Raw genomic sequence first — 13,289 nt, forward strand, 5'->3', positions numbered from 1 at the left:
TGGTGGGTGAGAGTGAGAGAGACCCGGACTGTGCACTGGCGGGTGAGAGTGAGAGACACCCAGACTGTGCACTGGCGGGTGAGAGTGAGAGACACACGGACTGTGCACTGGCAGGTGAGAGTGAGAGACACACGGACTGTGCACTGGTGGGTGATTGTGAGAGACACCGGGGTTGTGCACTGATGGGTGAGAGAGAGAGACACCCCATCTGTGCACTGGCGGGTGAGAGTGAAAGATGCCCAGACTGTGCTCTGGTGGGTGAGAGTGAGAGACTCACGGACTGTGCACTGGCGGGTGAGAGCGTGAGACACCCGGACTGTGCACTGGCGGGTGAGTGTGAGAGACACCCAGACTGTGCACTGGCGGGTGAGTGTGAGAGACACCCAGACTGTGCACTGGCGGGTGAGTGTGAGAGACACCCAGACTGTGCACTGGCGGGTGAGTGTGAGAGACACCTGGGTTGTGCACTGGCGGGTGAGAGTGAGAGACACCCGGGCTGTGCACTGGCGGGTGAGAGTGAAAGACACCCAGAATGTGCACTGGTGCGTGAGAGTGAGAGACACCCGGACTGTGCACTGGCGGGTCTGAGTGAGAGGCACATGGACTGTGCACTTGAGGGTGAGAGAGAGAGACACCCAGACTGTGCACTGGCGGGTGAGAGTGAGAGACACACGGGCTGTGCACTGGCCGGTGAGAGTGAAAGACACCCGGACTGTGCACTGGCGGGTGAGTGTGAGAGACACCCAGACTGTGCACTGGCGGGTGAGTGTGAGAGACACCTGGGCTGTGCACTGGCGGATGAGAGTGAGAGTTTCCTCGGCTGTGCACTGTCGGGACTGAGTGAGAGACACCCGGACTGTGCACTGGCGGGTGAGAGTGAGAGACACCCGGACTGTGCACTGGCGGGCGAGAGTGAGAGACACCCGGACTGTGCACTGGCGGGTGAGAGTGAGAGACAACCGGACTGTGCACTGGTGAGTGAGGGTGAGAGACACACGGAATGTGCACTGTGGTTGAGGGTGAGAGACACACGGACTGTGCACTGGCGGGTGAGAGTGGGCAGCACCCGGACTGTGCACTGGCGGGAGAGAGTGAGAGACACCCGGACTGTGCACTGGCGTTTGAGAGTGAGAGACAAACAGACTGTGCTCTGGCGGGTGAGAGGGAGAGACAACCGAACTGTGCACTGGCGGGAGAGAGTGAGAGACACACGGACTGTGCACTGGGGGGTGAGAGTGAGAGACCCCTGGACTGTGCACTGGTGGGTGAGAGTGAGAGACACACGGACTGTGCACTGGGGGGTGAGAGTGAGAGACACCCAGACTGTGCACTGGTGGGTGAGAGTGAGAGACACCCAAACTGTGCACTGGTGGGTGAGAGTGAGAGACACCCAGACTGTGCACTGGTGGGTGAGAGTGAGAGACACCCGGACTGTGCACTGGGGGGTGAGAGTGAGAAACACCCAGACTGTGCACTGGTGGGTGAAAGTGAGAGACACCCGGACTGTGCACTGGCGGATGAGAGTGAGAGATACCCGGACTGGGCACTGGTGGGTGAGAGTGAGAGACACCCGGACTGTGCACTGGCGGCTGAGAGTGAGAGACACCCGGACTGGGCACTGGCGGGTGAGTTTGAGAGACACCCGGACTGTGCACTGGTTGGTGAGAGTGAGAGGCATCCGGACTGTGCACTGGTTGGTGAGAGTGAGAGGCATCCGGACTGTGCACTGGCAGGTATGTGGGAGAGACACCCGGACTGTGCACTGGCGGGTCTGAGTTAGAGACACCCCGTCTGTGCACTGGCGGGTGAGAGGGAGAGACACCCGGACTGTGCACTGGCGGGTGAGAGTGAGAGACACACGGACTGTGCACTGGTGGGTGAGAGTGAGAGACACCCGGACTGTGCACTGGCGAGTGAGGATGAGAGACACCCAGACTGTGCACTGGCGGGTGAGAGTGAGAGACAACCGGACTGTGCATTGGCGAGTGAGGATGAAAGACACACGGACTGTGCACTGGCGGGTGAGAGTGAGAGACAACCGGACTGTGCACTGGTGTTGAGAGTGAGAGACACACGGACTGTGCACTGGGGGGTGAGAGTCAGAGTCACCCGAGCTGTGAACTGATGGGTCTGATTGAGAGGCTCCCGGACTGTGCACCGGGGGGTGAGAGTGAGAGACACCCGGACTGTGCACTGGCGGCTGAGAGTGAGAGACAACCACACTTGCACTGGTGCGTGAGAGTGAGAGACACCCAGACTGTGCATGGCAGGTGAGAGTGAGAGACATCCGTACTGTGCACTTGTGGGTGAGAGTGAGAGACACCCGGACTGTGCACTGGTGGGTGAGAGTGAGAGACACCCGGACTGTGCACTGGTGGGTGAGAGTGAGAGACACCCAGACTGTGCACTGGTGGGTGAGAGTGAGAGACACCCGGACTGTGCACTGGCAAGTGAGGATGAGAGACACACGGACTGTGCACTGGCGGGTGAGAGTGAGAGACAACCGGACTGTGCACTGGTGGGTGAGAGTGAGAGACACATGGACTGTGCACTGGGGGGTGAGAGTCGGAGTCACCCGGGCTGTGAACTGATGGGTCTGATTGAGAGGCTCCCAGACTGTGCACTGGGGGGTGAGAGTGAGAGACACCCGGACTGTGCATGGCAGTTGAGAGTGAGAGACATCCGTACTGTGCACTTGTGGGTGAGAGTGAGAGACACCCGGACTGTGCACTGGCGGGTGAGTGTGAGAGACACCTGGGCTGTGCACTGGCGGATGAGAGTGACAGTTTCCTGGGCTGTGCACTGTCGGGACTGAGTGAGAGACACCCGGACTGTGCACTGGCGGGTGAGAGTGAGAGACACCCGGACTGTGCACTGGCGGGCGAGAGTGAGAGACACCCGGACTGTGCACTGGCGGGTGAGAGTGAGAGACAACCGGACTGTGCACTGGTGAGTGAGGGTGAGAGACACACGGAATGTGCACTGTGGTTGAGGGTGAGAGACACACGGACTGTGCACTGGCGGGTGAGAGTCAGAGGCACCCAGACTGTGCACTGGCGGGTGAAAGTGGGCAGCACCCGGACTGTGCACTGGCGGGAGAGAGTGAGAGACACCCGGACTGTGCACTGGCGTTTGAGAGTGAGAGACAAACAGACTGTGCTCTGGCGGGTGAGAGGGAGAGACAACCGAACTGTGCACTGGCGGGAGAGAGTGAGAGACACACGGACTGTGCACTGGGGGGTGAGAGTGAGAGACCCCTGTACTGTGCACTGGTGGGTGAGAGTGAGAGACACACAGACTGTGCACTGGGGGGTGAGAGTGAGAGACACCCAGACTGTGCACTGGTGGGTGAGAGTGAGAGACACCCAAACTGTGCACTGGTGGGTGAGAGTGAGAGACACCCAGACTGTGCACTGGTGGGTGAGAGTGAGAGACACCCGGACTGTGCACTGGGGGGTGAGAGTGAGAAACACCCAGACTGTGCACTGGAGGGTGAAAGTGAGAGACACCCGGACTGTGCACTGGCGGATGAGAGTGAGAGATACCCGGACTGGGCACTGGTGGGTGAGAGTGAGAGACTTCCGGACTGTGCACTGGCGGCTGAGAGTGAGAGACACCCGGACTGGGCACTGGCGGGTGAGTTTGAGAGACACCCGGACTGTGCACTGGTTGGTGAGAGTGAGAGGCATCCGGACTGTGCACTGGTTGGTGAGAGTGAGAGGCATCCGGACTGTGCACTGGCAGGTATGTGGGAGAGACACCCGGACTGTGCACTGGCGGGTCTGAGTTAGAGACACCCCGTCTGTGCACTGGCGGGTGAGAGGGAGAGACACCCGGACTGTGCACTGGCGGGTGAGAGTGAGAGACACACGGACTGTGCACTGGCGAGTGAGGATGAGAGACACCCAGACTGTGCACTGGCGGGTGAGAGTGAGAGACAACCGGACTGTGCATTGGCGAGTGAGGATGAAAGACACACGGACTGTGCACTGGGGGGTGAGAGTCAGAGTCACCCGAGCTGTGAACTGATGGGTCTGATTGAGAGGCTCCCGGACTGTGCACCGGGGGGTGAGAGTGAGAGACACCCGGACTGTGCACTGGCGGCTGAGAGTGAGAGACAACCACACTTGCACTGGTGCGTGAGAGTGAGAGACACCCAGACTGTGCATGGCAGGTGAGAGTGAGAGACATCCGTACTGTGCACTTGTGGGTGAGAGTGAGAGACACCCGGACTGTGCACTGGTGGGTGAGAGTGAGAGACACCCGGACTGTGCACTGGTGGGTGAGAGTGAGAGACACCCAGACTGTGCACTGGTGGGTGAGAGTGAGAGACACCCGGACTGTGCACTGGCAAGTGAGGATGAGAGACACACGGACTGTGCACTGGCGGGTGAGAGTGAGAGACAACCGGACTGTGCACTGGTGGGTGAGAGTGAGAGACACATGGACTGTGCACTGGGGGGTGAGAGTCGGAGTCACCCGGGCTGTGAACTGATGGGTCTGATTGAGAGGCTCCCAGACTGTGCACTGGGGGGGTGAGAGTGAGAGACACCCGGACTGTGCATGGCAGGTGAGAGTGAGAGACATCCGTACTGTGCACTTGTGGGTGAGAGTGAGAGACACCCGGACTGTGCACTGGTGGGTGAGAGTGAGAGACACATGGACTGTGCACTGGTGGGTGAGTGTGAGAGACACACAGACTGTGCACTGGCGGGTGAGTGTGAGAGACACCTGTGCTGTGCACTGGCGGATGAGAGTGAGAGTTTCCTGGGCTGTGCACTGGCGGGACTGAGTGAGAGACACCCGGACTGTGCACTGGCGGGTGAGAGTGAGAGACACCCAGACTGTGCACTGGCGGCTGAGAGTGAGAGACACCCAGACTGTGCTCTGGTGGGTGAGAGTGAGAGGCACCCGGACTGGGCACTGGCGGGTGAGAGTGAGAGACAACCGAACTGGGCACTGGTGTTTGAGAGTGAGAGACACCCGGGCTGTGCACTGGCGGGTGAGAGTGAAAGACACCCAGAATGTGCACTGGGGGCTGACTGTGAAACACCTGGACTTTGCACTGGGGGGTGAGAGTGAGAGGCACATGGACTGTGCACTGGGGGGTGAGAGTGAGAGTCACCCAGACTGTGCACTGGAGGGTGAGAGTGAGAGACACACGGACTGTGCACTGGAGGGTGAGAGTGAAAGTCACCCGGGCTGTGCACTGGTGGGTGAGAGTGAGAGGCACCCGGAATGGGCACTGGTGGGTGAGAGTGAGAGACACCCGGACTGTGCACTGGCGGTTCTGAGTTAGAGACACCCCGTCTGTGCACTGGCGGGTGAGAGTGAAAGACACCCAGACTGTGCACTGGCGGGTGAGTGTGAGAGACACCCAGACTGTGCACTGGTGGGTGAGAGTGAGAGACACCCGGACTGTGCACTGGCGGATGAGAGTGAGAGTTTCCTGGGCTGTGCACTGGTGGGTGACAGTGAGAGACACCCGGACTGTGCTCTGGCGGGTGAGAGTGAGAGTTTCCTGGGCTGTGCACTGGCAGGTGAGAGTGAGAGACACCCGCACTTTGCACTGGCGTGTGAGAGTCAGAGGCACTCGGACTGTGCACTGGTGGGTGAGAGTGAGAGACACCCGGACTGTGCTCTGGTGGGTGAGAGTGAGAGACACCCGGACTGTGCACTGGTGGGTGAGAGTGAGAGACTTCGGACTGTGCACTGGCGGGTGAGAGTGAGAGACACCCGGACTGTGCACTGGCGGGTGAGAGTGAGAGACACCCGGACTGTGCACTGGCGGGTGAGAGTGAGAGACACACGGAATGTGCTCTGGCGGGAGAGAGTGAAAGACACACGGAATGTGCTCTGGCGGGTGAGAGTGAGAGACACCCGCGCTATGGACCGTTGGCCGAGAGCGGCTGAGTGTGAGATTGAGAGACTAGCGTGATAACTAAGGGTCTTTAATTGATTTATCAGTCTCCTGTTTCTCCACTGTATTTTCCACACCCCACCATGTGACGAGACCATGTCCTGCCGAGTTTGATGCCAGTGGAAATCCGCTGCTTTTAATGTCACATCCACAGAAGCCAGGATGGTACACTTCAAGTTTACTTCGCTCAGGCAGGACAGTTGGAGGTTTGGAGGGTTTGATCTCAGATCACAGCAGCTTTGAAAGGAGAAAGACAACAAAGGGATCAAATCCCCCAATCCTGTTTCTGATTCAATGTTGCTTTCTGGATCAGCTCCAGAAGTAGGAGTGTCCTCCATAGTCGAATGGCCTTCCAGTATTCATGGCTGTGTCTCACATTTGAGTGAGGTACAAGATAAGCATCAGCAATGGGGATGCTGCATCACAGCAGTAGATAGCACCTCCAGGGGGGAAACAAGAGAAAAGAGAGCTGAAGATTTTTGCGTAATCTGACTCTGGGTGAAATTTTCTGTGCCCGTTGGCGATGGGTGTGTTTGGTGGTTGGAGTGGACAATATGGTGAGAAGACCAAAAATAGGTTTCACAACGTCCTGAAACCAATTTGCAACCATCCACTCTGCCCGTCAATGGTGGGCTGTGTTTCCCACTGTCAGACATCGGGCACTTCATTTTAACACATCTGCATATCATTATAAGGCCAGCCCGCCGGAATCATCCCCCCTGCTGGATCGTCCGGGCACAGCAGCATTATTACACACCGACGTGTTTCACAACAGCAGAATAAGCCCTGCACCTGGCGAGCTGCATTTCCAGGGGAACTTGGAGGTGAGTGCACAGTAACATTGAAGAGTAACATTGCGCAGTAATATTGCGTGGTAACGTTGTGTGGTAATGTTGCAGAGTAACGTTGCACGGTAACATTGCACAGTAATGTTGCAGAGTAATGTTGCGCGGTAACGTTGCACTGTAACTTTGCAGAGTAACATTGCATGGTAACGTTGCACAGTAACGTTGCACAGTAACTTTGCAGAGTAACGTTGCACAGTAACATTGCACAGTAACGTCTCAGAGTAACATTGCGCAGTAACGCTGCACAGTAACATTGCAGAGTAACGTTGCACAGTAATGTTGTGCGGTAATGTTGCAGAATAACGTTGCAGAGTAACATTGCGCAGTAACGTTGCAGAGTAACGTTGCGCGGTAATGTTGCAAAGTAACATTGGGCGGTAACGTTGCAGAGTAACATTGCAGAGTAACGTTGCAGAGGAATGTTGTGCGGTAACATTGCAGAGTAACGTTGCAGAGTAATGTTGCACAGTAATGTTGCAGAGTAACATTGTGCGGTAACATTGCAGAGTAACGTTGCACTGTAACGTTGCAGAGTAACGTTGCACAGTAACATTTCACAGTTACGTTGCACTGAAACGTTGCACATTAACGTAGCACGGTAACATTGCAGAGTAACGTTACACGGTAACATTGCAGAGTAACATTGCAGAGTAACGTTGCAGAGGAATGTTGCGCGATAACATTGCGCAGTAACATTGCAGAGTAACGTTGCGCACTAATGTTGCAGAGTAACATTGTGCGGTAACGTTGTGCGGTAACGTTGCACGGTAACATTGCAGAGTAACGTTGCAGAGTAATGTTGCGCAGTAATGTTGCAGAGTAACATTGTGTGGTAACATTGCAGAGTAACGTTGCACTGTAACATTTCACAGTTACGTTGCACAGTAACGTTGCATGGAAACGTTGCACATTAACGTAGCACGGTAACATTGCAGAGTAACGTTGCACAGTAAAGTTGCAGAGTAACATTGCAGAGTAACGTTGCAGAGTAACGTTGCGCACTAATGTTGCAGAGTAACATTGTGCGGTAACGTTGTGCGGTAACGTTGCACGGTAACATTGCAGAGTAACGTTGCAGAGTAATGTTGCGCAGTAATGTTGCAGAGTAACATTGTGTGGTAACATTGCAGAGTAACGTTGGACTGTAACATTTCACAGTTACGTTGCACAGTAACGTTGCATGGAAACGTTGCACATTAACGTAGCACGGTAACATTGCAGAGTAACGTTGCACAGTAAAGTTGCAGAGTAACATTGCAGAGTAACGTTGCAGAGGAATGTTGCGCGGTAACATTGCGCAGTAACATTGCAGAGTAACGTTGCAGAGTAACGTTGCGCAGTAATGTTGCAGAGTAACGTTGTGCGGTAATGTTGCACGGTAACATTGCAGAGTAACGTTGCGCGGTAATATTGCAAAGTAACATTGCAGAGTAACATTGCAGAGTAACGTTGCGCAGTAATGTTGCAGAATAACATTGTGCGGTAACGTTGCAGAGTAATGTTGCACTGTAACGTTGCAGAGTAACGTTGCAGAGTAACGTTGCACAGTAACGTTGCACAGTAACATTTCACAGTTACTTTGCACAGTAACGTTGCATGGTAATGTTGCACATTAACGTTACACGGTAACATTGCAGAGTAACATTGCACGGTAACATTGCAGAGTAACATTGCAGAGTAACATTGCAGAGTAATGTTGCACAGTAATGTTGCAGAGTAATGTTGTGCGGTAACATCGTGCGGTAACGTTGCACGGTAACACTGCAGAGTAACGATGCTTGGTAACGTTGCAGAGTAACATTGCAGAGTAACGTTGCAGAGGAATGTTGCGCGGTAACATTGCAGAGTAACGTTGCAGAGTAACGTTGCGCAGTAATGTTGCAGAGTAACATTGTGCGGTAACGTTGCAGAGTAACATTGCACTGTAACGTTGCAGAGTAACATTGCAGAGTATCGTTGCACAGTAACATTGCACAGTAACATTTCACAGTTACTTTGCACGGTAACGTTGCATGGTAACATTGCGCATTAACGTTGCATGGTAACATTGCAGAGTAACGTTGCACGGTAACGTTGCAGAGTAACATTGCAGAGTAACGTTGCAGAGTAATGTTGCACAGTAACGTTGCACAGTAACAGTTCACAGTAATATTGCAGAGTAACGTTGCATGGTAACGTTGCAGAATAACATTGCACGGTAACATTGCACAGTAATGTTGCACAGTAACGTTGCAGAGTAACATTGCACGGTAACGTTGCAGAGTAATGTTGCAGGGTAATGTTGCACAGTAACGTTGCAGAGTAACGTTGCAGAGTAACATTGCACGGTAACGTTGAAGAGTAACGTTGCACAGTAACGTTGAACAGTAACGTTGCAGAGTAACGTTGCACAGTAATGTTGCACAGTAACATTGCAGAGTAACGTTGCGGTGTAATGTTGCACAGTAATGTTGCAGAGTAATGTTGCAGAGTAACGTTGCATGGTAACGTTGTATGGTAATGTTGCAGAGTAACGTTGCATGGCTCTCGCCTGTTGTCTGTTGGTCTTTAAGGTTGAGGTCCTGCACATTCAGCTGAAGGGCAGAGGCAAGTTGAATTTTCTTGGCCGGCTGATAGTGAGGTGCTGGGGAAAGGGCTGCCCTGTGGTTGACGTGAGTTGGGGAGGGGGTACAGGGCTGTCCTGTGGTTGAGGTGAGTTGGGGAGGGGGTACAGGGCTGCCCTGTGGTTGAGGTGAGTTGGAGAGGAGGTACAGGGCTGTCCTGTGGTTGAGGTGAGTTGGGGAGGGGGTACAGGGCTGTCCTGTGTTGAGGTGAGTTGGGGAGGGGGGTACAGGGCTGCCCTGTGGTTGAGGTGAGTTGGGGAGGGGGTACAGGGCTGTCCTGTGGTTGAGGTGAGTTGGGGAGGGGGTACAGGGCTGTCCTGTGGTTGAGGTGAGTTGGGGAGGGGGTACAGGGCTGCCCTGTGGTTGAGGTGAGTTGGGGAGGGGGTACAGTGCTGCACTGTGGTTGAGCTGAGTTGGGGAGGGGGGTACAGGGCTGCCCTGTGGTTGAGGTGAGTTGGGGAGGGGGTACAGGGCTGCCCTGTGGTTGAGATGAGTTGTGGATGGGGTACAGGGCTGCCCTGTGGTTGAGGTGAGTTGGGGAGGGGGTACAGGGCTGCCCTGTGGTTGAGGTGAGTTGGGGAGGGGGTACAGGGCTGCCCTGTGGTTGAGATGAGTTGTGGATGGGGTACAGGGCTGCCCTGTTGTTGAGGTGAGTTGTGGAGGGGGTACAGGGCTCTCCTCTGGTTGAGGTGAGTTGGGGAGGGGGTACAGGGCTGCCCTGTGGTTGAGGTGAGTTGGGGAGGGGGTACAGGGCTGCCCTGTGGTTGAGGGTAGTGCACAAGCATGTGCAGGGTGTTGGGGGGAGGGAAGCAGCCACACGTTAGGTAAACCTTGTATAAAGTGACCATTACTCCGCAGCTCAGACAGTTCAGACACAGCCACATTGAGATGATTGGAGTCGGGTCTCTAGCTTATCTGCCCACTCGAGTAGAGGCATGAAAGAGCCACCAAGTGCTCCAGAGTTTTTCACCCCTCGGGCACAGACTGCAAACTGATGAGTGTTTCAGTGGACTGCATGGAGCCTGGTGAACTAACTGTACACCTCATGGCTTACAGAGAGCAGAGACGATGGAGAAGAGAGTGACGGAGGTGCCTGGCTGTACAGAGGGAGGAGTAGCACCCTCAGGGAGAAGGGGCAGCTGGGGTTCCTGCACACACCACTGAAGAGCCACAGCAAGAGTTGCTGGTCGGTGTCTAGCTTGTCCCAGGGTCTATAAACACCACCTTTCATTCCTGAAGATGACTGAGAACCAGTGTTGCCAAAGACTGCGCATGTCTAGGGACCTGGTCAGTCACATCTGCCACTTACTGCAGGACTTGGCACCACAGGGACATGAAGGGCATCCACTGCCAGTGGCTGTGAAAGTGACTGTGGGGCTCAATTTTTACACCAGTGGCTCCTTTCAGGGCTCCACAGGTGATCTCTGTGGGATCTCACAAACCTCCACCCACAAATGTATCCATGGGGTCACGGACACCATCTTCACAAAGGCACACAACTCTGTGTATTTCACCCGGGACCAGGAGAGCCAGGATACAAGAGCGATTGGATTTGCCCAGATCTCAGGTTTCCCACAGACGCAGGGTTCCATCGATTGCACTCACATGGCGCTCAGATCTCCGTGGCAACAAGCAGACAACTATATCAACCTCAAGGGCTTCCACTCGCTGATGTGCAGCTGGTGTGTGACCACCAGAAACACATCCTGCAGGGTCTGTGCACAGTTCCCAGGGAGTGTGCACGAATCCTACGTTCTCAGTCGGTCACAGATCCCTGACATCTTCCAGGGTCCACAGAGTCTGCAGGGTTGTCTCCTGGGGGACAAGGGTGACCCACAGAGGCCGTGACTGATGACACCCATGCGGTAGCTTCAGACTGCAGCAGAGCGAAGGTATAACGAGGCTCAATCTGCAACTCACAACTTGGTGGAGCAGACCATCAGGATGCTGAAGATGTGGTTCCAGTGCCTGGACCTGTCTGGTGGAGCCCTGCAATACAGTCCACAGAGGGTGTCACACATCATCATCGTCTGCTGTACCCTTTATAACCTGGTGCTGCAATGGGGTGAGGAGCTGGCTGAGGGGGAGATGGAGGAGCTGGAGGTCTCCTCCGAATAGGAGGACACCGACAGGGATGAGGGTGAGGAGGTCCTTGGAGGCGCCGATGATGGGGATGAGGCCCTCACACTGGCCAGACAAGACAGGTGAGCTCAGGGGGCCCTCATAGCTGCCAGATTTGTGGAGGATGATGACGAGATGCAGTGAGGTGTCCCCGTAGATCCTCACATTGCAGCTGTGAATGTCTGACTCTGTCTGGTTTATGGCAGCTCACTTGCGCTCTGTGATAATACTCCTGTCATGGAGACACAGTGGAGGCCCCCATAGTCGCTCGATTGCAGGAGGATGATAACGACATGCAGTGAGGACACTCCATAGATCTTCACACAACCTCTGAGACTGTCTGACTCCTGTCTGGCCGAGGACAGCTCTCTTGTGCTCTGTGATCTGGGCCGTCTCAGAGACACAGCCATGAAACTTTAGATGCATCTGATTCTTTGTCCACCTTCAGCACCTCAGCCCTTCAGGAGCTGGTGCACAGCGTCACCAGTCACAGATGCTGAAGAGATGGGGGACCAGCCCCACCTTAAAGGTGCTGAGAGCACACAGAGAGAATGAGGGAACTCTGTGACACCTGCCCACTACATTCTGGCAGCAATGACCAGCACCATCGAGGTGCAGGCATCAGTAATGTGTCCAGAGAGTGTGAGGCTGGAGCATCACTGTGGTCTGAAGGCCGCACAGACACAAGGAAGAGGCCCTGGACTGAGACACCTGCCTTTATCTTGTATAGAAACCAAATTTTCACATCTGAGTGACACGAACACTGCTCATCAGAACAAGGAGCCTGTAGTAACTAAAGATATAGCCTCTCCTACAATCTATCAAGGGTCACGTGATTGTTCTAGGAGGCTCTGACCAATGAGCATAAGCGCAGGAAATCCAGGGGCCAGGGCCTTCTTGTCGAGGACCTGGTTCAAGCATCTAAAAAGTTCTCTGCTGAAAGTTATCTATTTCTGGTTGAAACCTGTTTGGTTACATGAAGTCATTACAGAGCCATGGGCAGGGAGACATTCCTGGGAGTTTATTTACAATAATGAACATTATGTACAAATGAACAGCACCCGTGGCCAGGAGAAGAAAGCAGCTCCCATGAAGGGAGCCAAGAAAGCCTTAAAGAACCTGTCAGCAAAGGACGGCGAGAAGCAGTGAAGGTGGAGGAAGGAAAGTTTACACCGGGTGATGAAGCGTGTTTACCCCAACACCGGCATCTCCTCCAAGGCCATGAGCATCGCGAACTCGCTCGTGAGTGATATTTTCCAGCGCATCGTGGGCGAGACTTCCTGCCCGGCCCATTACAACAAGCGCAGCACCATCAGCTCCTGGGAGATCCAGACCACCGTGTGCCCTCTGCTGCCCGGGGAACTGGCCAAGCACGCCATGTCAGAGGGAACAAAGGCGGCGACCAAGTACACCAGCTCCAAGTAAAACCACACAACGACCTGAAAAAAACACCCATCTTCCTGAATAGGCTCAGGTGCAGCTCATTGTTGCCTGAGCTGCAGTTGGGAGGGGGTGTTGCTGCCGTTTGGTGCTCCTGTTGTTTCTGCCACTGAAGATTCTGCTTTTGGCCTTTACCAGGAGGAAGATGTTTGCTGCCCACTGGGAGGAGAAAGACGTTTGCGATTTGGACTCTTCTTTTTGGAGACTCCTACAACCTGCTGCTGCTACTACAGGCTGCGGTCTAGCAAGGCCTGAAGAGCCTGGGAGTGGGAGTTTGGAGAGAGCCGGAGGGGAGGAGGACCCAACTCCAGCCGGAGGGGGAGGGCTTTTTGCTGCAAGGTATAGATGCCTGGGGGA

At 54.7% G+C, this 13,289-nt stretch overlaps 1 pseudogene; it reads left to right on the plus strand.

Annotated features, from left to right (window-relative positions):
• The first annotated feature begins 12,542 nt into the window (after nt 1-12,542).
• LOC121273194 lies at nt 12,543-12,917 on the plus strand (annotated as a pseudogene).
• Nucleotides 12,918-13,289: the final 372 nt, after the last annotated feature.

The sequence above is a fragment of the Carcharodon carcharias genome, chromosome X (genome assembly GCF_017639515.1).
Source record: "Carcharodon carcharias isolate sCarCar2 chromosome X, sCarCar2.pri, whole genome shotgun sequence".
Lineage (NCBI taxonomy): Eukaryota > Metazoa > Chordata > Chondrichthyes > Lamniformes > Lamnidae > Carcharodon > Carcharodon carcharias.